Raw genomic sequence first — 25865 nt, forward strand, 5'->3', positions numbered from 1 at the left:
TATATGGCTGCGCAATTTATGGCTATGACGGATGGGGGAATGATTTTGTCTTGAAACAAACTTTTATTTCTCGCCAGCCATACACCCCAAAAGAAAACAAGAGGAAGATTTCTCATGTTTCCTTCTGGGTAGTTCTGCCACCATTTCCTCCAGGCTTCTTCCAATGGATCTGACCCCCACTGAGCCTTTACACTGAGCAAGCATGTTAGCTCTTCCCATATCTTTAAAGAAACTGTGCATGATGTAAAAAAATGTCTTATTGATTCCTCATCAGATTTGCATAAAGGACATCTTCCTGGACCAACTAGGTATCTGGCTTGTAAAATGTCCCATGTTGGGATTTTTCTTTTTAGCATACACCATAGGAAAATCCTGGCCTTTGCTGGACTTTTTAGCTTCCAAATATTTTTCGACCACCACTCGGGAAGACCCCACCCTTTCTGTTTCATTAAGTAAGTGTAACCATCTTTTGGGGTGTATTCTCCAGTTTTCCCCTGCGCCCAGATCAGCATGTCAGGTTCATTCTTAAGCCTGACATGAGAACGATGGAGATCTTGAATGAAAGAGGCCCATTCGTTCTTCCATCTGATATTTATACCTAAATCTTCATCATTTTTCCAAGCCTGACCCCAAATGGTGGAAAGGACTACTTTCTCCACCTGGTTTAGAGCGAGAATTCCTTTGCTGTCAAGGTGTCTGAGAAGACCAGGTGACAAAGCAAAAGCTTCATTACAACCTACCCAGGGGTCCCTGCCGATTCTAATATGACTTCCATCTCCCACTTTCCAAGCCACACCTTATTCTATCACAGAGAAAGCCTCCAACGTGGCCTTCCATATGACTGATATATTATTCTTTTTCTTTTCCTGGCTCCGGATCCAGTCTTCCAAAGGAACTGGGTCTATATATTTTATTTTAACCACCTTAGTCCAAAGATTCTCCATCGAGATTAGTCTCCATCTGGACTTTGCTGCCAGAGATAGACTGAACTCAGGGAGTCTTTTAATTCCCCATCCTTCCCACTCTTTTGGCCTGGCTAGCTTATCCCATGCCACCCAGGGAAGAACCGAATTTTCTTTTGAACCTGCCCATAAAAATCTGCAACAAATCCTTCTGATTTTCTCCAAAACTCCTTTGGGGACCCAAGTTAAAGCTGCCCAGTATACTGGGATGGCTAACAAGACTTATTTGATGAGTGTCAATCTGCCTGCTCTGGAAAGCCACCTAAAACTCCAATGATTGATTCTGGCTTCTATCTTTGTTATGAGCGAGTTCCAATCCTCTTTCTTGTATGCTACTGGCTTTAGCCAGAACCCCAAATATTTAAAAGGGGTGTCCAGAGGCTGGAGAGGGAAAGAAAAAATATTTGTCATTCTGGCTCTTTCCCTTCTATCAAGATCTGCCACACAGACTTGAGATTTCCTAGAGTTTATCTGCATTCCAGTGGCTTTCAAAAAGAGATCAAAAATGCTTTTAAACTCCTTTAATTCGTTAGATGATCCATTTGAAAAAATCAGAATGTCATCAACAAAAAGCAGATGAGTGATGAAAAGGTTTATTGCTACCTCGATACCTTTTACCTTCTCCTCTCTTCTGGCTTTGTGAATCAATCTGCTCAGACCTTCTGCCACTAACAGGAACAGGAGCGGTGATAAAGGGCAGCCCTGCCTAAGGCCTCTTTGGCTATTGAAAAAAGGTGAGGCAGCTCCATTGATCAAAACAGCAAAACTAACATTTGAGATACATCCCATAATCTAGCTGGTGAAAGAATAGTTAAAGCCCAAATGAGTCAGCAGCATCCGAAGATAAAGCCAGTTGATTCGATCATATGCTTTGGACAGGTCTATTTTTAGAACCGCACCTTTCTTTTTCTTTTGTCTGACACTGTGAATTACCTCCTGAGCTACTCCAATGGCTTCATGAATTTGTCTTCCATCTAGAAACCCGAATTGTTCCATTGAGATGTTTCTTGACAAGATAGGAACAATTCTGATAGCTATCACCTTGGCGATGATTTTGTAAATACAATTACACAGGGAGATCGGCCTAAAATCTTCAAAATTCTCCGGATCATCCTTCTTTGGAATGAGGGCTATGAAGGTTGAATTAAAAGGCCTGTAGACTTCTCCTTTCTGTCTTGATTCGTCTACTACATCAGTGATTTCAGAGCCTATAAGGTCAAAGAAGTAGAGGAAGATTTCGATAGTCCACCCATCAGGATCAGGACTTTTATCTTTGGCCATTATTTTCATCGTTGCTTCAACCTCCTCCTTGGAAACAGGTATTGATAGCTCTCCTGCTTCTTCCTCCTCTACAAATCTCGAAAAACATTGAGCTGTCCTAATGACTTCTGCTATGGTGGCCTCTCCCGGATCTAAGAAAATTCTCTCAAAGTGTCTCTTTCCTAAACCCGAGAGGTCTGAAAAGGAACTGGCCTCCCTTCCTTCTTCATCTTTAAGACTCCAGATGGTATTTACAGATTTTCTTCCTTTTGCATAGTTGTGGAAAAAGCTAGTATTTTCATCTCCTGATTTTAACCATATTGCCCTACTCTTGAGCCTCCATTCTTCCTCCTTGTCTAAGAGAATTTTGTTTTGAAGCTTCTCCAGGTGAAGGATTCTATCTTTTGAAGCCTGCGATGAATAACCATCCTCCTCAATGCTCTCCAATTTCTTCAACTCCTCCCTGATTTTTGACAGTTCTTCGTTCTGTTTCAACTTTCTGTCCTTTGCCCAGGAGATAGTTGCTTTTTTTAATCGTTTAAGATTCTCCATAAACAGGAAGCTTTTGTCCTCTCTTGCATTCCTGTTCGGGTGTATCCATGTTTCCTTAAAAAGAATGCTGAAGGATGGATCTTGAAGCCATGAAGAGTTGAATTTGAAAGGGGCAGGAGGTTTTGGGGGAGGGAATGATAGATCCAAAAAGATAGGAAAGTGATCAGAATTACCTACCTCCTCCACCCACTGCCTAAAGATAGGAGCTTTTGAAATTAGGTCCTCGGATAGAAGAAACCGATCTAATCTTTTAGCAATCCGATCCTCCCCTACTCTTCTGTTCCTCCAGGTAGACTTGAGCTTGACCGGGTAGGGATCTGAGAGATTATTATCCAAGAGGAGGTTGTGAAAGAAATCCGACAAGGGGTCTTCCCTAGCTGAAGGACCCCAAGCCTTAGCTCTTCCTATTGAAAAGTTTAGGTCACCTCCCACAATCAGCATAGAAGACTTCATTAGAGATTTTGCCATCAAATCGACCCAGAAAAGCTCTCTTCCTTGGCATGGGCCATAGATGTTTACAATTGAAAAGGGGAGGGGGGAAACAGGATAGAGAACCTCCATACCCAAAACTTGCTTCGTCCCCCATTGATTGATGACTTTTATTCTTCCTTCTTTAAACCCGATTGCAAGATCCCCGGAGTGGCCTGATGATTCTATAGCGGTAAAGGTCCATCCTGGCAAGAGTACCTTTACCATAGATTCCACCTCTGCACCTTTCCCCAAAGTTTCTTGAAGAAAAACAATGTCAGCTTTTGAGTTTAGGATCCAGTCTCGAAGGGCCAATTTTTTAGGTTTACTGGCCAAACCTCTACAGTTCCAGGAGGACAAAATCATTTGATAACATAATCGGGGGTCTGCACCGCTCTAAGAACCCCAGGAATAGAGTGTTGTTTTCCATCAGCTACATCCAGCTTGGCTTTTAGCTTGGCCTTAGAAAGGTCCGATTTTCTACCTCTCTTGTTCTTGGCAGAGCTTTGGGAGAGAGACTGTCCTAAGCCCCCAACAATATCGTGCAAACCGGTTTTTCCCCCCATGGATCTTAAGTTATAGGGGCACGAGGTATGGGGGATCGGGGGAGCAAGAGGGGGCCACTTTTCTTCACAATTCAAGTCCAGAGTCGGCATGGCAGCCGAAATTGAATCAATATCAGGATAGATTTTTTCAGGTTCAACGATCTCATTTTGGCCCTTGTTTTGAGAGGGGGAAATAGATGGCGAAATATGCATAGAATTTGAATTATGCTCAGGAATTTGTAGAGAGAAAGAAGGAGAGCCTGAGCACATACCCTTATCCGGATCGTTGATGGGAATTGGTTCTGTCGATGCGACCTTGGCATGCCCCTCCGCTGCTTCCGCCGAAGGGGGTTCATTGATCTGTGCCACCTCTTGGATCTGGGGATCTTCCGACGCTGGCTCTTTCTGTATCCCCTCTATCTCCATTTCTTCAGCTGTCTGGTTTGCCGTTCCTTCTTTCTCCTGAGGAGGATGTGCCTGATTGTAAACTGGTTCTCTAAAAACAGGGGTCCTCCGAAAACGTCTCCTTCTTCTGAGCAGCGGGCAGTCCTTGGCTAGGTGCCCATACTCATGACACCGATGGCACCTAAAGGGCAAGTGCTCGTAATCTAAGAGCTGCTCGAACACATATTCTTTGTACTGCAAATTAATCTTTTGAGCGAGGCCACTGCTCGGATTGAGACTCACTAGAATGCGGGCCATTGCCCTGTTCTTCGTCTCCAAAAAAGACATATCAGCCTCCAGGAAAGATCCCAGTCTGTTACCAATTGCTTTAAACATAGCTTCTGTCCATAAAAATGAGGGGAGTCCCGGAGCCCTCACCCAAACCGGAAATTCATCAGTTCTCTCCTTAATAGCATCAAAGAGGGGACTCCATTCCTTCATCAAAACCGGTATATTGCCTATGATCCAATTCTGTTCCAACACCCATTCTGCCACCTCCTTATCCTCGAAACGAAACATGAACCAACCTTTGGCTAGGCATTGAGCCTCAAACCGAAGAGGTCTGTCAGAAACGAAACGTTGTTCTCCCCAAGATTGAATGAATTCTAACGAAAATTTCTTTCCTCTGGCCCTTCCAACAAGGGTGCTTTCTGCTACTTCTAAAGATTCTTCAATAGAAACTTCCATGCCTAGAATTAAATTTCCTTCAATCTCCTGAGAACCAATCGACCTTTGGGGTTTTCGTTTCTCACCTTTCTTCCTTGAATCTTCAGCAGAAACCCTGGTTCCCCCGACACCACCAATCCAATCTGGGTCCTCCTGGTTCGAATCCGCGGGGAGATCTACCTCTGGCTGTGACTGAACAGGGGCAGAGAAGACATGGGCGGGGCTCCCAGTAGTATGAAGACCATTGGTCGCACCATCGAAACCTCCTGACTCTCCCACATTGTTAACGACATGACCTTTAGTGCCTTCAACTAGGATTTCTTTAGAGAAAGGGGGTACCTTCGGCAACAAAACCCTGGAGAGCGGAAAAACCCCGCTAGAAACCATAGCTTTACCAAGGCCAGAGGAAAGCCCCAAATTTGCAGTATCCTCAAAACCCTTCAAGGAAAAGTTCCGGTTAGACCCTAAATTACCCTTGTTCTCAGAGAAGAGTGCACCAATTGACGACCCATCCGCCACAGCCTCCCTATCCGCCGACTTGAAAGAGACCTGGTTTCGAACTCTGTTGATTTCTCTGCCCGAGTCACTGCTCTGAATTAAAAACGATGGTTTAACCTCCTGAGTAAAAGCCTCCTGCCTCGATAGCTCAAAAGCTCCAAAATACTGCTCCACATTTTGAAAGCTGGGATCCTTTCCCCACATTGAAAGGATATCCTCCAGTTCCGGGTCCAAGTCCACCAACTCATTCGGGTTAACCATGGTTTAGAGGGTCTTTCCTAGGAAAGCGACAACAAACAGACAAAGATGACGAGCGCCCTTACCACCAGAAACTTGAAAACGAAAAAACGAAAACCGCGGCTTCAGCGTTGATATTATCTCTTGACAAAAAGCGCTAAGGCAGAGCGACACCAACCTCCAGCTGCCAGTCAACCGGGAGGTGTCTTCCTGCGCCTGCACCTGTACGCGGAAACTTTCCTGCAGTTCCTTAGCCGTGACCTGAGTGAGGTTCCGCTCGAAACCCTTGCCTCCAAACTCTAGCCATCGTTCCACGACCACACAATAGTCATGTTAGGCCCTTACCCAGGTAGTTATGTGCTTGCGACTCCAAATTCTATGCCACATTTTCAGGTCCAGGGCTCAAATCACTACCCTACCAAATATATTTTTAATATTTCCATTAAATCTAAATCATTATAAAATTAAGATAATCATACTATCAAATAGAAAAAATAAATTTACTAAAAATATAAAAGTAAATAACTTTTTTAAACATAATTATTAAATATAAATATGTTCAAATTGAAAATTGGTTTAAATGGAAAGCATAAATATGCTCCATCTACCATGGGTTAATTATAATATTTTTCTACTCTACTTTTAAAGTGAAGAAAAAGAGTTAATGATGTTAATATTAATTAAATTTCAACTATGTACTTCAATTAAATAAATAAGTATTGATTTTCATCAAATAATTTGAATATGGTAAATAATTTCTATGTAAGTTCTCAAACATGCTATTTTATTATTATAATTATTTATATAGTTAGTCAAGGCTTAAAATTATTATATATATACAACAAGGCTCGAGACGATTATAACAATGATTCATCGTCACTTATAGAAAATGAATTTGGGTGGAGAGGATAAAACGTATTCCTTCCAACCATTTAAGATAAACCCAAATGACTATGTATATTTCTTCCGACCACTCAAGATAAATCCAATTGACTATTTACATAAATAGTAGATTGGGTTTATTTTGAGTTTTTGGAAGAAATAAGTTTTATCCTCCCTAACCAAATTCATTCCCTGCAAGTGACACGATGAGTTTTGTCATAATAGTTTCAAGCCTTATTGTTAAGTCTAAGTAACCCCTCGAAGAACGAAATATGTTTATTCCTCATATAGAATATATATATATGGCACTACTATATCAACACAATATAGTGTGCTAAAAAAAAATGTTGATTTACTTTAAAGCCTTCTCAATTTGATTATAAGACATCAATGCTCTTTTGACTTAAATTAAGATATAGAAAAGTACAACATGGCACGGATCATTTTAACACCAACCATTAGGAATTAGTGTTGGCCTTTAATAAGGTTGTACATGGCACAGATCATTTAACACCAACCATTAGGAATTAGTGTTGGCCTTTAATAAGGTTGTACCTGGCATGTGCCACACCAACACCAATGGTTAGAAAGGTGTTGTGTGGCACATGTCACGTCAATGCTAAACCTCAGGGCATTCATTTACCAACATTGTACCACCATCTTCTTTAGAGAAGAATGACTTTTGATGTCCTAAAAAAATTGTTTCCTTCATTACATTAACATTATTGGTATTGGATTTTGCACCCAAATGTAGTATTATAGTCGTACTTCGTAGATTAAAAGAGATTACATTCATTAGGATAGCTCACCAATTTTATGAGATAGTTAATCTTATCATAGTGATAATTAATAATTTGCATTTATAAAAAACAAGGCCACATAGCTAGCGTTTCCCTGCAACTTAATTCAATTATTGAATTTTGAAATGTATGAACTAACTATTGTATTTGAACAAGGGCTAATTTGTAGATATTCTTGCTTATTTTAAGTATCCTTAAATTAGAGGCCCATGTCACAAATGTTATCAAATGTATTATTATAATAAATGTACATAAACACATGTTATAAACGTTGACTAAGGCCAACCTAATTTTAAATATTAAACTAGTTTTTTTATACATAGGGCCCTAATAACCTAAAATTGTTTATAAATAACATTACAATATCAAATAATAGATATTAAATAATTAAATGTGAATTTTAGTAAATTAAGCATTAGTTATACATGGTTTAGGATAATATGTACTTTGGTTGATTTGTACATAAACACAATATTATCATTAGATAGTGATAATATTATAATATTATTATCTCCATATGCTATTATATGCGTTTAAGTATGGAATCGCCTGTCAACTTTTAGTACGTGTTATCCTTCGTGATGTATAATCTATTATGCCCGCCACTGGCAAGTATTATGCATTAGTTTTTTGTTTGACCATCTATTTTGGTAAAAAATGTTAAATAATTTACAATTTTACAAAGTAAAAGTTTAACAATTACTTTTTTATTTATTGCAATATTTTTAATTAGCATTTATTTGTTGTAATTTTAAAAATCTTATTATTCCATACTTCTTACTTAATTCGTGATTGCACAATAATAAATAATAACTTATAAGTAAACGGTTAATAACATTTACGATTATTTGTACCTAAACATTAATAGTTCCACTAAAACACTGATTCAAAAAATCTCATAAATTTGAAACACCAATAAATTATTGTATCTCAACTAATACATTATTAAATATTGAATGCTTATTATGCCTGCCCCCCTCTAAGATTTTTGTATATTTCACGTAGTTGTTAGATCACATTTATTAGGATATTTTTCCTTCTAAATATAAAGGAAACTTGTGGGCTAGGAAATGTGTGCCCATTGTTTTTTATTGAACTTTGCCATTGCTTTTCTTGGAGTAGATGTCGTGAGAGCTTGTGCGCATTAATTCTTATTAGACTCTATGACCAAATGTTCAGAATATGTGCGATAACCCATTACCTTTTGGGCGATCTAATATTACACTTGTTTAGGATATGTGAGGTCTTACTACAAAAACAAGGTGAGGACTCATACAATATAAATTATATTAGTGATAGAGTACATCTGTCATTTTATAGTGGAAGTTATACATTAAATTGTACAATATTAATTAATAGTGAAGTACATCTGCCATCATTACATAATAAGAAGTGAAAGAATTGAACCAATAGTATTTTAGATAAATGAATTAAATATGATTTAAAAATAATAAATTTTAATTTATAATGTTAAAATTTGGAAAATTTTCATAAATTTTTGGACAACTTAGATTTAATGTCAACATCAATTTTTTTTAATACGTTATTACCCTCCGGCGCTACTGCATGATTCAAATTATATGTTTAAAACTTTAATGTATACAAATTTTAATACATACAACAATAATTTTTATCAAATTAATGTTGTTCATATATATATATATATATATATATATATATATATATATATAATTTGTTACCTTAAAACAAGTTAAAAATGAAATTAAAAAACTGGTCATGTAATTGTCTAAATAAGTTAATTTGAAATTAAAAGAATATCTAGTTTTAAAATTTAAACAATAAATTAAATTGATATTATATTGATAATGAGATTGCCTTTCTGATTAATTACATCATTGAGATTTGGTCAACATTTTGAACCACTTAATGTAGTTCATCTGTAGTTCATCATAACATGATATTATACTTTTAGGTAATATGATAAATCCTAAGATAAATGTGAAATTATGAAAAACAAATATAAATTATGTTTCAAAATTAAAAAGAAACTATAGTTTCAATTTTGCAAAAAAGATAATTACACTATTCATGCAATAAATTAAAAATTAATAAACATATTATTAAATCATACAACTCAACCATGTAAAAAAACATAGTAACTAATTATTTTAATATATAGTAAATAGCTTCACTATTCTTTTAGTGACCGGGAGAAAGCAACATGTAGCACTTGTTTATATTCAATGTAGTTATGTATGATAAAGGTAAGGATTGGAGATTTAGTGTTTACAACTATGTAGGATAAAGCTACTAGGTAATGATCTTCCATTATTTACTTTTTTATCAATTTTTTTTTTCTCTCATTTGTAAAAAATTATATTGTTCCCTAATCCCATAGCTAAGGGAATATTTAATTTTCATTTAGTTATCTAAGGAATAATTGTCCATCTTATAATCTTGAATCACAAGATGAGGGTATAGAGTTCAACAAATTGTTTTGGATAATTTTAGCAATGTTCGCTTTGAAATCGGCTCAAACATTGTGTACAAGCTCACTAATGGTTCAAGAAAATATTACATGATGAGATTTAATCTTATGGTGCAATTGTCCCTCTGTCAGATGATTCAAATTTTTGAATTGCGGACCTGCATTTAATATTCTCCTTCATATTTCACACTACCATAATTTTGTATCTAATCATTAATCACGGCATCTTTATACCAATTTCCTTGCATTTATGGCTATTGATCATCCAGTTACATCCGCTACGGTTTTTCTTATTAGTATTTGCATACAAACCCTAGACTTTTAGCTAAAGAGGAGAGTGAGAGCCGGGGGGGGTGCTGATTACGAGCCGGTTAGCAGTTGCAATTGCACAATGAGTAACGGGGAGCTAGAACTTTAGATCGCAAGTTTCATATACAATGATAAACCTTTGTTTTGTACTTCATGTCTTCCGAAACCTGTTCCATGTACATTTATGGAGTAATTAATCTTAGTTTGGTTTATAGTGGAAGTTGTACATTAAATTGTACAATATTAATTAATAGTGAAGTACATTTGCCATCATTACATAATAAGAAGTGAAAGAATTGAACTAATAATATTTTAGATAAATAAATTTAAATATGATTTAAAAATAATAAATTTTAATTTATAATGTTAAAATTTGGAAAATTTTCATAAATTTTTGGACAATTTAGATTTAATGTCAACATCAATTTTTTTTTAATACATTATTACTCTACTGCAAAGAATAATAAAAAGTGTTTTTTGTTGATTTTTTTTAAGAGTTGAGATATAAATGGTATTACATACATGTATTTCATTTATTAAGCGACACAAATAGTTAATCTCTTCCCTCACATATGTAACATGGTTTTGTATGTTCGTTAAGTAATTGTGAGATTACATGAATTGTTAGTGCATTTTTGAATTAACTTAAGTTGTTGCAAATGGTTGCAACATACTTTGTACTAATGATATTAACCATAAAAATAAGGGTATTTATTTTGCTTCTTTCTCATCTACAATGTTAATTATCCCAAGATCTATGAAAATAAGAGTTTTGAATTTTGATATCACGTTGTAGCAAATTTCAATGTAGAAATTTTTCAGCTACTTATTTAAAATAACAATTTAGAGAAGAGAGCTCTATTGGCATTTTCCATTAATACAACTCATATAAAAAAAAATTGACAAAAAACTATGACTCATAAACAAATAAATATTAACCAAAAAGAAATATGAATTCATTGGTAGATATTAATAATATTTTTTTATATTTTTATAATATTCAACAAAATTATAAAATCGATTCTAAAAGTCTATTTTCTTATGTATTTTTATATAGAATAAATATTTATACATTACAATTGAATACTTAATACAATTTAAAATTTACATTAAATCCAAATAAAAACATTAATTATATTTAGTTTAAATAATTAAGAAAAATATTATTATCCTCCTTTCTTAAATTCAATTTTCATATATGATATATTAAACTCGTAATAAATATTTTTATAATAATTTCAAATTTTATTATCATTCGATTAATAAATTATTCATCGTACCTTTGAAACTAACCTTTCATTACGAAAGTATGAAGTGTGACATTCAAGTAACAAATATAGTACACGTAATTGTATAGATCATAGCAGGTGTGTATTAACCTTTAAATTACATGTTCATTGGAAAAAATTTTAAAATTTATTTAACAAACATATCCATTGGATTTTACGATTCATTTTTCTTCACATAATACTTAAGGCAAATCCTTTCAAACAAACACCTAAATATCTCGGAGTTGGGATTAGACGAAAGGCACTCCAGCGCATGTAAACACCTACACTAACAACAATAAATATTTGAAATGAAACACTTACGTAAATGTCACAATAACAAAAATAAATATGAATTAGTTTAGACTTCTGTGATCCATAACATTGTTTAGATAATCTTCGGCAAAATCACATAACCAATCTTTTGTCGACGCGTTTCGAACCAACCAGTGTGGTTCATCGTGAGGACAAGTTGAAGAACCAATCCGGCTTAGTTTACATGCTCCAAATGTTCTTCCCATGTTTTATTGAAAACAAGAATGTCATCCAAATATAAAATTACAAAATCATCAATAAAGGGCCTGAGTACATCATTCATAACTCGCATGAAAGTCGCAAGAGCATTAGTTAAGCCAAAAGGCATAACTAGCCATTCATACAGCCCTTGATTTGTCTTGAAAGCAGTCTTCCATGCATCTTACTCTACTACTTTGACCTTATGGTAACCACTACACAAGTCCAACTTAGAAAAGTAAACAGCTTCTTTCAACTAATCCAATAGATCATCAATGCGAGGAAGGGGATAACGATTCTTGATCGTTATTTTATTCAGTGCTCGGTAATCAATGCACATCCTCCATGAACCATCTTTCTTTCTCACTGACACGATTGGAGATCTGCATGGTGATGTGCTTGGTCTTATGAACCCTTTCTAAATCAGCTTGTTGTTTAGCATCACAACCTTCAAATACATTGGTTTTATCAGGTTTCTTTTCCTTTACAACCATTAGTAAAAATTTCTTGCATGAATTTACAATCCTTTTCATCTGCCCTGAGTTTATGAGAGTATAATTATTCTTGAGTTTATGAGCTCTTACAATATATTTGATTCCATCTTTAACGAGTTGATACTTATTTTCAGCTCTATAGAAAATGGTCTTTCTATCATACAAGTAAGTACTTCCTAAAACAATCCCACATATATCCAAGGGGATGATATCTAACTCAACCTCATCTACAAATGTTGACCCAAAAGAAAACCTAAATTTACATTGTCTAGTCACTTGTAGCTTTGCTTTATCACATACCCAACCTAATGGATATGGCTTCTTATGAAGTGTGGTTAATCGTCCCAATTTCTTTACGATTGCTTCAGAAATCAAGTTTACTTGTGAGCCACTATCAAATAAAGTATCAATCTTTTGATGCTTGGAAATAACTCTGATATGAAAAAGCTCATGTCTTTTCCTCTCATTTTCTTCACTATCAATAGTTTGTGCAGAATTACTAGTAGATGCTTCAGAATTTTTACCTTTTATACTTGTGGCTGCAATTGTTGTTTCATCACCTGAGTCTGACCCCAAATATTTCTGTATAGTAGCAAGAGTCTTCTTCTTCTTGCCATCGAACTTCTTGGGTTTCAGCTATGGATGCAGAGACCAGCAATGTTCATCATCATGTCCATCCTTCTTGCAGTCAGTGCATGAAGGTTTGGTTTTCTGTACATAATTTGCCTTCCTCTCTTTCCATTTCTGCTTCCTATTTTCCTTGTTCTTGCTTGCAGTGGGTTTTGATGATCCCCTAATATCTGGGTTCACATTCTTGCCTCTAGCCTCTAGATGTGTAGCCTGAACAGATACCTCATCTATGCTGGTAGGGTTAAGCATGAGAATGGTGTGCCTCAAATAACTATGCAGACCACCTATATACTTCAACAAAGTTTTAGGTGAGTCTAAAGAAATGCCTAGAATCAAAGCTCTTTTTCTAAATTCTTGGGTGTAGCTTTGTACACTTTTCCCTTTTAATTGGTGAAGAGTTTTCCAACTCATCATAGCTTGCTGTATATAAGCTAGTGGATAGAATTGTTTTTTAATTGCAGAAACAAATTCACTCTAGACAAAAAGAATTTTACCATGCTTCTTCAAGTCAGCTTGTGTCTTACCTTCCCACCATACCAAGGCAGTTCCTCAAGGCGTAGGCTGGCCAACTAAATTTTAATTCTGTCTGAATCAATGTTCTACACCCTGCAATACACATCAATCTATATAATCCAGTTATTTAGCTTCTCTGCATTTAACTCTCCATCATATATTGGCAAATCAAATTTAACATCTAATTTAATCAAAGATTTTTTCTTTTTATTTTCAAGGTTATTAGGAGGTGTGGATAGAGGAGCCTCTTTTCCTTTCCCTTTTCCTTCAGAATGGCCATCTTGAAGAGATTATTTTGTTCCTTTGTCTTGTTTGGAGGTTGAAGAATCTTCACCTCTACCTTTATTAAATTCTCAATACATCTCTTCTACCATGGCTCTCATGGTCATGAAGTTCTCCATGAACTGAGAGTCCAATTCCAAGGGAGTTTCTTCTACCATTTTCCTCCTAAGGTAGACTCTTCCTATTTCTAGGTTAGCTTCAACTAGTTCCCCTTCTCCTAATTTGAGCTTTGACCTAGTTATCATTCACCAATCCATCACAAGCTTGTCTAACCTTAGCAACCTAAAGCTCTGATACCACTTGATCTGATAATGAGATCTAAGACAATTAATAAGGTATTACAGACTCATGTGCTTGGATGTGCCTATGTTATTTTATGCAATGGATCGATCAAATTGCGAAATCCATAGACTATGAAGAAGTAAAAGACTATAATAGAAAAATATATAAAAAATCAACAAGTTTAATAAGGAGTTCACCCAATACTCCTAGGCTACATCTCCTGGTCCAGCCCTCAGTGGTAGTCTCTCTATTATGTCTTCAAGTAGAGTTTTTACAACAATATGAGCTAAATTGAGACTCAATACATAATAGATATAACAATAAGAGTTTGCTTGAACCTATCAAGCTTTCTCTGAGTACACAGACTCTCTGAATCACTCTCTGTCTCTGTCTTAGCTCTATCTTGGCACTGCTTGCTCTGTCTTCTGTTTGCTATGGCTTTAAAACCAAAATTGTGTTGCCTGTTCATTTCAGCTTCTCGGCTTTCAATCTCCCTGACCTCTGTCGATTTAGATCCCTTTCGAATTGTTAGAAATCACTGCTAAATGCTCCCAGGGATGGTGGCCACCTATACTGTAATGGGATAGGTCGTCGGCCTTTGAAATCCTTCGAAATCCCAAAACGCGGTAGTTTTCTATTAACACAGGAAAATGCATTCAAACTGCAAAATTCCGCCAAAACACTATGTATCATACTTCAAAATTCCTCACATCCAATCTATACCCCTATCGCGTATGCCCACAAGTCGTTGTCGCATATCGCAATGGCCTTGCTCCTGTGTATTTTTAAAAATATGTTAAAACTATGAAAATGCATTAAAATGGCTTATGGCAGATCTGAAATAATATATAATAGCCTTAAGGAACCCTTTTGGGTCCGGCTTATCGCATCGGTGCTTCACCCCTTGTATTTCGTTTAATAAACGAAATACACAAAATACATTAAGAATGCCTTTTCTACAGATCTCAAATCTTATGAAATAATATTTATATCACCATCGGGTTCGGTTCATCGGGTTGCAGATGTGCATGTGTACATGCCCGCTCCTCTGTGTAGCCCCGATTGCGATATCATGATGGGATTAATCACAATCGCACATCGTGGTAACCCCGGGCCGTTGTAAGTGCTCTTGTAATCTCCAATATCGATCCTGCAATGCAACTTGGGCCGTCGATCTGCGCGCTTGATCGACGGTCCTAGTTGACTCCACCGGTTGTCGTCGTAAGTGTTATGTAGTTTGCACTGATATCCGCTGATTTCCACCGCCGATGTGATCCGTCGATCAAATTTGGATCGTTGATCGGCCAGATCCGACGGCTACTGTGCATTCCCTTGCTCAGACCTCCGATACTCTGTTTTTCGTTGCTTTCACGTGTTTTTGGTTCCCAATTGTGTTTTCTGTTGTTTTGTGAAGGTTAGATTATGCGATAATTTTGATCTTTGGCATGATTTTAAGAGGTTTTGAAGACTTTGGAGAGTGTTCTTGGATCCATTTGGATCAAGCAACAAGAATAATAACACCAAAATTTACTTACAATGTTATAGATTATATCCAACCATAATTTTTTTTACAAGACAAAGCTCCAAGACAAGATAAATAACCCAAATCCATACATTAAAATTCATCCATCTCCAAAAAATATCCTCCAAGGAAAAAATCTGAAGTTCTCTATTATTAGAGAGATCCCAAGTCAAGTGATGATACAAATGAATGTATCTAACATGAATATATAGCCTCCTAAGGATTTTGAATTAGCCTATGGGCCTACATTATCCCCTAATGTTAAAATAATGTGCAAAAAAACCCCCTATTGGTGACAAGCCCACCAAACTAGCTCATAACTGTAAAAACAAGCCTCACAAGGTGCCAAATAATAATGTGTACGTGTCGTGGGGCCCTCCAAAGGCCTAATAATATCTTGAAGTTCCATATTAAGGAATAAATTCCTTGGAATATGATAGACAAGGGGGTGGCCCCTTGTTCTCCAAGTAGTAGACCTGTGATGCTCCCAGTAGGTCTAAGGGCACATAAATGACCCCATGGGTCTCCATATGAATCGTAAATGACTATAGATCCTTTGCAAGGGTCTAAGTGGTGGAATGAATACTGCCATGACATCGTAAAATTCCTGGGACACCTACCAAGAGTGTGGACTGCTCTGGGGGCTTGTTGGGCACATGTACCAAACATATCACTATCATCCTAATCTCTGAGCATCCATGAAGATCCGTGGAGTGTTTTCTACTGTTGTGGAGGCCAATGGCTTTGTATGCACACCCTACATGTGCCAATGTATACCTATAGGGGTTAGGATCCCATATAGGGAGACCAAACCCAAATGGAAACCACCTGTAATCCTGCATAAGATCATTAAAATAATTAGGTAAAAGAGCTTACGAATCATGGATAACAAAGTGGGCACTTCATAATGTCATGCCCTTCCATAGTGGGCTTTAGCATGTGCTAGTGTCTCCAAGATCCAAAGGGGGTTATCCAAATACCTTATTAGGTGGTTCCATCCCCTAAAGGGGATAGCATATCCAAGGTATATCCCTCTAATGGGGGTGGCAAGTGATAAATAAGTGGAATTGAGTAGGTAATGAAAGGGGAAATCATGGGCCACATATTGGGGCGTAGGGGTAGCATGATAAGACGAATCACACACCTGGGTATGTAATGTATAGGAGGCAGAAATTGTGGTACATGAAGTGACTTGACCTTGATTTTTCCACCCTTCTTTATATGAATTTTTTCTTTTATGAATTTTCTTTAATTAACTTCACGAGGCTCAAAGGAAAAGAGCACGATGTGTAAGATGTGGCAGTGGTTACCCCTTTTAGGTAGGGCGGTTCATTTCTCTCCAGGGGTTGGGACAATCATGGGTTCCTGAATGATAGAGGAGGCTCATCTAGGGCCTATGGAACTAGGGTGATGTCCATGGATTAGGGTAGATCTCATGTAATGGCATTTTCCCATGTGATAATTATTTTTTTCCCGGCCATATTTTGCATTTTTTGGTAAAATTTCCTGTTAAATGTGGCTAATTATGATTTTTATTTTTCTTTTAATTGCTTCAACCTTCAAGTCATCATTCTAATCCTGACCCAAGGTGGGGGCAAGGGGATAGGGAGGCTAGCCCTATGTGGACCCAGAATGGGAATGCCGACCCACGTGGGAGAAATGATTAATGGGGTATAGTGAGTGGAATGGGAGTAACATGTGCGGGTAAAGGAGTGGTACCACACACCAAATCTGGGGTTTCCAAAGTAGTACCACCCTAGAACCAAATGGTCAATAAAGGACATCCCACGGGACTAAGATCCAAGGGTAACAACTAAAATAGATCAAGGGGACAAAAGAAAAAACTAGGTCCACTCTCTCCACCAAATCCCCCCATCAATCCACACCTAGATGTATCCATGATAAGTAAACCCAGTACTCAATCACCAAATGACAAGACATACCTTTAGATTCGAGAGGCCCACACTCAAACATACGATCAACAGAGGTGGGTGAGGGACCACATGGCTGGCTCAGATGGTAGAGAAATAGCATAATGAGCTAGCTGGAGGCATCAAGGGGCTGCTGACTACCGGCTAAGGCTCATCATGGAGAAAAATTTCTCCAGGGGATACCACCCACGAAGTGGTGGGTAACACACTCAACAAAACAAAAGAGGTAGGTGTATGATAGAAGTGTCCAGGAGGGGAAATCTTATGTTCCTTGTTACACACACCCATTCCCCCGCACAACACTTCTTTCTCATAAACATTACAAAGACACTTCATTTAATATTGGATAATAACTATTTAATTGACAAATGTCAAATCACAAATGTGCTTAATCGCATGCTCCACTCGCCGAAGAAACCAGATTTCTCAGACTTTCCACTTTCTTCTATGATTTCAATGAACATATGAATTTTGGTTCTGAAATTAGAAAAACATTTTCTTGTTTCTAACTATTTTTAGCAAAATGAGCAGAAAAGCATTTTCTTGCAATTGTCTTTGGATTGAAATATATATTGGAAGAAGTTTTTAGTGTCTTGAACCTGTCACATACACATTATTTGTAAAGCAATACATCTAAATTGTATAAGAGATATACAATAACTTGCTAGCAATGAAACATTTAAATAAATCTAAGATTACTATTTCCCTGTCCTAATTTTCATTATCGTCTTTGATTTCCAGTACATATTGCATCCTTGTATGTGTTGTTTAAATTGCAATGGCATCGATTTTGCCAAATGGAAATGGATCTTGACTATGGGACATATTTGGGAAAAATTGGTACTCTCTTAAAACATGACAAATGTTTTCCACAATGCTAAAACAATGTAGTGAAATAGTTTTCTCACAGTCACCACTATCATATTTGTGGTTTGGAATTATTTCAAAAAAAAATTAATGGAAACAACATTTGCAATAAGTTTTGCCTCATGTTGTTTGATAAATTTTGTTAGCACAAGAAATTTTATTGTCATTTTGGCCTTCTTATTTGTCAAATTTGCACGGAGTATTGGTCTCATCTTACTTTCTTTGTCCAAAAAAGTTCCATATTTAACTAACATAATGCCATGGAAAATGCTTCATGTTATGTCGTTATTGATATATTTGATTAATAAGGGCATAGACTCAATATTTTTTTTCCTAGTCATGAGCATTGAATTGAAATTAATTCAAGAAAACAAAAGCAAATGTTATAGTCAATTAGCTAAACTAGGGAATAACTACCTTTTGTCTTTGTTTCTTGTCGTTTTTCTAATCCTTTCATTGTGTCTCCTCTGATATATGCTTCTATAATTGCGCTCGAATTATTTTAGTAATGAAATGGTTATGTCTCACATTGCAATTTTCATAGTACAGAGATGCAGGAGTGCAGAGGAAACAAAATAAAAGCTTCCTCCACACTCTACACATATCATTTAAGTGTTTTAGGTTTTCCCCAAAATTTAATAATACAATTTATCAAACTATTTATTTCTTTAATTAAATAAATTGATTTAAGATAGTGAAATAAATATGTTTTTAAAACTATTTATGCATTCGTTCGCACATTTCAACATTCCTTCCAACTTGCCAAAAGCCAAGGATTTATCACTGAACCTCTAGAAGGAACCCTACATTTTATCACGGTGTTGTGCAATATGCTAAATAAAAATCCTTTTGATGTGTCTAAGTAATCACTCATGATCAATAAAGTGTAAATCATAAGTTATTAAAGACTAAAAATGAATACCAATACATGGGGATTGAATACCTTGTCCTAAAGAAACAAAACAATCATCTCATCAAATTTAAAAAAAATGAATTACAAATAAAGAAAAAATAATATTTGGATGCCATAGCAGGAAAAAGAAAACCTCGAACACTCAACACCGTTGGAAGCATTTGTAAATGATGTATAAAATTGATAGAAATTGCAACTACTCAATATTTTGAACTGAAAAACAAGAGACACAATTCTCCTATACTGATCTACGAAATGGAAATCACAATTTAGACAACATGCATAGACATGCAATAAGAAAAACCACAAATACATAATTATTTCTAGGGGAACCCAACTGGGAAAAATACCTCAAGCCTCGTTGCATTAATCAGTTGAATAGAGAAACTATTACAATTGCTAGCTCCTGCTCTGAGCTCAACTTGCAAAAGAGTAATTGTTCTCTGTGCTCAATGAGAAACTCTGGCCAACACTTACCCAATTATTTTCTCACCAAACCTCTTATTTCCTTGCGAAAATACTAATTTCCTCCAAATTAATTTCTCAATTCCCAAGGATTGATCTCCTAACTCATGCAACACCTGTACTCTCAAAACTAGTATACAATTGATGTTACATGCCTTTCCATCTCCACTTTAGCTGAGGAACTTGAATTCCTTGCATGCACTAGCTATCTTAGGTTGATTGATCAGCTAATTGGCAAATATCTGAGTTAGACTGTTGTCCCACTACACAACTGACCTTCAACTCACTCTGTTGAGTCTCAAACTTGCATCTTTCCTATACACCTTTCTAGAATGTTTCCACTTACCTGGACCTCCTAAGCTATCAATATCATTGCATATTAGTTTAAAAGAGCATATAAAATGGTTTCCTAACTATGTTTAGTGTCTACTGTTTGAATTAGGTTTTTGCTCATTGAGCTGCGGAATCTTGTCACTTTCTGCAACCAATTCAACTTTCTGCAGCCTTTTTGTTAAAGTCTATATTGCAGGTGTCTTCAGGAAAATCAAGCCACATGGGCAAGCGGGAAATGATGTGTACATGGGCCAAGTCCTATTGGCTCAGTCGAATTCACCAAATAAGGTAGTGGTCAAAGGTAGTCAAGCAGTGGTCAACCTAAGAGTCCTACGGTGACAGAACTATGCTTTTCACCACGTGAAGACTTACGTGGCCATTCCTAAATCTCAGGGGACATATCAACACCTGTGGACTGCTCCATAAGCCGAATACAACGGCCACCCTCCATAGATTTAATCTTCACGGCAACCATAATGCTAGATTCCTGGACGTGGTTGTTCACATGTCTTTTATCAGTGCAGATTTTAGGAAAGTAGTTATGTCATCCTCTGTTATAAATAATGTGTTCTCATATGCATAGTAGCTAGCTTTTGTAATGTAATTTTGACTGTTAATGAGCCCACTGTGTCGTAACTTTATTTATGTGTTACAACTGCATTTCGAATACATGAGAAGACTCTGTTTATAAGCTCAATTCGTGGTTGACTGTTGATTGCCCGACGTTGTGCAGAGGGCCCTTGTACACACCGAGCTTTTGTTTATTGTTGTATATTTTCCTACTTTATTTCTTTACGTTCCTTATGCCATAATCATTCATTTGTATATATTGCATTTCTTATGGTATTAACTTTTGATTGTTGTCCATAGTTTTTCATGCTTTATAATGTTGTTAACTGATCAGTGACTTCGTTTCAGATTACAATAGGCAGCCTGGGCATTTGGACATAGTTTTACAATGACTAATGACATGGAATTATTCTTGTCCTTCTGCTGATTTACTCTTCTTAGTTCTTAGTTCCAACACTGTTTTATTTATTTTAGTTTTCCTCATTTGCTTTATTAGTTAGATTAGATATTAAGTTGCTCATGTCATTTTCAGTTACCTTCGAAAGCCATAGCGAGACTAATGGTGAGGGATTGAATTATGAGTGTGTAGTTTGATATTAGTTTATTTTCTGCAAGTTAGTTATTGAATTGCTCATGTCATTTTCAACTACCTCTGAAAGCCATAGCGAGACTAATGGTGAGGGATTGAAGTATGAGTGTTTAGTTTGATATTAGTTTATTTTCTGCAAGTTAATTATTGAATTTCTCATGTCATTTTCAATTACCTCCGAAAGCCATAGTGAGATTAATGGTGAGGGATTGAAGTATGAGTGTGTAGTTTGATATTCGTTTATTTTTCTGCAAGTTAGTTATTAAATTGCTCATGTCATTTTTAGTTACCTCCGAAAGCCATAGCGAGACTAATGGTGAGGGATTGAAGTATGAGTGTGTAGTTTAATATTAGTTTTATTTTCTGCAAATTAGATATCAGATTTCTCAAGTTGTTTATGATTACCTCCGAAAGCCAGAGCGAGACGAATGGTGAGGGGTCAGAATATGAGTTGATGTAATTTGATCTTAGCTTTACTTTGCTTGCAATTTTTGGATTTCTTTGAGTTCAGTTTATTTTATATTTAGATAGCAGCAAGGATACTGGGTTTCATGATCAATAGCTCACTGTTTGTTTAATTAGAATAGTGGCACATTTTCATTCTCTTTTAGGAATTAATTTCATCATTGCATGTTTTAAAACCTTTTTGAAAAGTTTGAAGTTTTGGAAATCATTTTAAAGTACACCATTGCCTTGAACACTTATATCCATACTTGTCTTTTAGGATTGCCATCTCACATTAGGGAATCAATGAAGTTAAACCCAAAAAAAAACTAAAAATCAAAAACGGCAAAAAAGTAAGAAATCGGTTATCTTGCATATATAGTGCGCCTCACTTCAGCGGTTTACGACTCCCGGATTGACAATTAATATAGAAATTTAGGACACTCTAAATTGACCAACATTTTGGCGTCGTTGCTGGGGAAGTGAAACTAGGTAGCCAATTTCTTAAAAAAAAACAGAGAAATTTCAAGGAAGGTAAAAATTGATAACTTCTCAAAGTATGCTCTCCTCTTGCACCTAGTGTGATTTGGAGGATCAGAAAAGAGAGTTATTGGTTTAATAATTTCTTGAGTATGCTCTATTCTTGCACCTAGAGTGATCTGGAAGATCAAAAAGAGAATTATTAGCCCAACTTGAAGAAAAATAAAAAATGACATGCATAGAGCAAGAGATTCTAGGGGAAGGTTTATAGCTAGGGCCAAGAGTTTGATTTTTACAACTCCATCTACTTCAAGGCATAGATAAGATACACCTCCATCATCTCCAACTCACACTCCTAGCCTTAGGATTCCTAGAATTCAAGGGGCAGCAACTGAATTAGGAGACTCTCCCACACTATCCACCGAATCTGACTTAGGAAAATAACCTTTCTTTACTTCTACATGAGAACATATTGTAATCAAAGAAGTAGAATCACCTGAGGAAGAAGAGGGAGAAATTCCTCCTTGTTCACCATTAGTAGAAGAACCAGAGGACTCTGAAATCTTTGAGGACACTATCATGACAGAGGAAGTAGTAAACGGATTTGGAGGAGGAAGTAGAGGTAGAGGTAGAGGTAGAGGAGGAGGAAACAATGGAGGAGGTAGAGGTAACAATGAGGGAATTAGGGATGGAGATAACTTGTTTGGATTTCCTATAGTTGGTGAGGAATCTCGTACAACAATGAAAAACATCTCACCGTCTGTCCTCCCAAACTTTTATGGGTTGCGAAGTGAGGATCCTGAAACATTTCTATTTGAGTTTGAAGTCGTGTGCCGAACTTATGATTATATGGAAGACTCTCAAAAACTCAAATTGTTTCCTTCAACATTGAAGGGAAATGGTTCATGGGATTATTCACTCAATCTATTAGGACTTGGAATGATATGAAACAAACATTTTTGGATAGATACCTAGACTATTGCATGCCCACCAATCATAAGGATGAGGTATTCAAAATGGTGCAAAAAGAAGATGAAAACTTGGAGGATTTACTTGAAAGATTTCAATACAACCTGAAAAGAGCAAAAATGAGTAACTTAGATGAGGAGACCTTGAAAGCCCTTCTATTAAAATCCATTAGAGATTAATGGATAGATATTTTAAACATGATGGGAAAAGGAGATATTTCTCAACTTCCACTTCATGACATAGCAGAACTATGTGTCCATCTCTCAAGGGGAAAATCTAAAACCGGAAAAGGGCCTAGAGATCCTTCTCTCATTAGGGAAAACAAATCTACAACTCGACCAGTAACTAGGGCAGAGATTGGCAATATTCTTGATGAGTTCAAAACTGATATTTTAAGGAGCCTTAGTGAGCAACTAGACACCCTTAAAATACAAAACAAGCAGAAAGCAGAAGCTGAAGCTTTGGCCATCTTTTGTCCAAAATGTAGCAAGAAACATGCTCTAAGGGAATGCCCCTTAGATGCAAAAGTTGTAGAAACATGTATGATTTGCTCAGAAAGCCATGAGACCAAGGATTGTCCTTCAATTCCTGGGCTCAAATCTGTCTTTCAAGAAGATCCAAATTCAATTGAGTCTCTCTGTTTTGTTTCAAGGAGACCTTGGTAGGGGCAACAAAATCAAGGGTTTAACAACCCCATGAACTTTCAACCCCCACCAAATTGGAATCCTTGGAAACAACCTTGGTCGCAACCTCAAAATCCATTTCAATCATGGGTACAAGGTATGCAAAATCCTTATGGGAGATTTTCTCAATTTTATCAATATCCTCCATCTTTTCAAAATCAACAAGCTCCACAACTTCCAAATCAGAATCCACAACTTTCATTGCCATTTCCACAACAACAACAACCTTCTCAACAAAATCCAAATTCTCAACTCTTGCTTCCATTCCAACAAAAGACAAATCAATTAACATCCCAGCCATTGCCAAATCCCAATAATAAAAATCCTCAAAATACTTACATGGTAGAAGGACAACAATTTCCTACCTATATGATTGTTCCTCTCAATGATGTACAACACAGATATGGTAGAGTTTTAGAAAAACCTTCTATAGATGCTCAAAAGTAAAGTATTTTTGAGGAAGATTCTCTTGAATCCAATAAAGGTTATGAAGCATCTCTTCAAAACCCAAACACTCAAAAAGAAAAAGAAAAAGAGTCAACCCCCACAACTCCTATAGTTGAGCAACGTTCATCTTCATCCACACCTCATTTTCCTGAAAGATTACAGATTGACAAAGGAGTGGAAAAACAAATCTTGTTGCCTGACTATGATTTCTAGATGAATTAAAGAATTTTTGTATCAGGATTCCCTTGCTACAAGCCATTAGAGAGATTCCTATTCTAGCAAAAACAATAAAGGAGTTGAGTCTCAAAAGACCAGGAAGGAAACCAAGAGATACAAGAAGAATCCACCTGGTAGGAAAAATTGCAGATATCATGATGGGAAAAATTACCATGCAGAAGTATGTAGATCCCGGTAGTCCAATTGTCAAGACACATATAAATGGGGTAGAAATTCCAAATACTTTGATTGACTTAGGGGATGCTATCAACATTATGAGTAGACAGACTATGGAACAACTAAAACTTCCTAATCTTCTTGTTACACCTACTCTACTGTAACTTGTAGATCGATCAATTATCAAACCAGATGGTGTATTAGAAGATATTTCGGTCTCCTTAGATTCTTGGGAATATCCAATAAATTTCATGATTTTGACTCCCAAGAGTAATTTAGGAGGGCACCCACTCATCTTAGGAAGACCTTGGCTAGCCACAACTGATGCTTTCATTAGTTGTAGATCTGGGGATATGTACATTTCTGATGGTAATTCGACAAAAAAATTCAATTTGTATCCTCTAGCAAAAGTAATTACAGAAGTAGGAGATAATGAATGGGTCAATGATGAGGACACCATACAACCTGTCTTTACCATTTCTGAAATCAGTGAAGATAGTCAAATTCTGAACACATTACAAAATTTTGAAACATCTTCAGAATATGACCACGCATAATTTCAGTTAGATTCTAACATTGAGTATCTATCATCTAGACAAATTTCTCTTTACTCTATAGTAGAGTTTGGTAGTTCCGCCGTTGAGATTTTTCCAGGTAAAACATTGAATATTAAAAAAAACTTGGAAAAATCACAACAGGGATAGCTAACCAAAATCTTGAAAAAACATTCTACTGCATTTGCATGGGAGTATACTGATATGAAAGGTATTGACCCTAAGACTTGCATTCATCACATCTACATCGAGGAAAACAGTAGACCAATCAGACAACCTCAGAGAATGATGAACCAAACCTTAGGGAGATAGTGAAATAAGAGCTCCAAAAACTACTCAATGTAAACTTCATTTATCCAATTTCAGATAGCCGATGGGTTTCTCCTTTGGTTATAGTACCTAAAAAGAATGGTAAATGGAGAGTATGTATTGATTACAGGGAATTGAATAAAGCAACTTTGAAGGATCACTTTCCTTTGCCATTTATCGATCAGGTATTAGATACTCTAGCAAGCAAAAAGTACTTTTCATTCTTGGATGGTTTTAGTGGCTATAATCAAATTCAGGTAGCACCTGAAGATCAAGATAAGACCACATTTACCTGTCCATGGGGAACTTTTTCTTACCGAGTGCTTCCTTTTGGATTATGTA

Source organism: Pinus tabuliformis, chromosome 6 (genome assembly GCF_031772625.1).
Source record: "Pinus tabuliformis cultivar Carrire ecotype Pingquan chromosome 6, CPIR1, whole genome shotgun sequence".
Lineage (NCBI taxonomy): Eukaryota > Viridiplantae > Streptophyta > Pinopsida > Pinales > Pinaceae > Pinus > Pinus tabuliformis.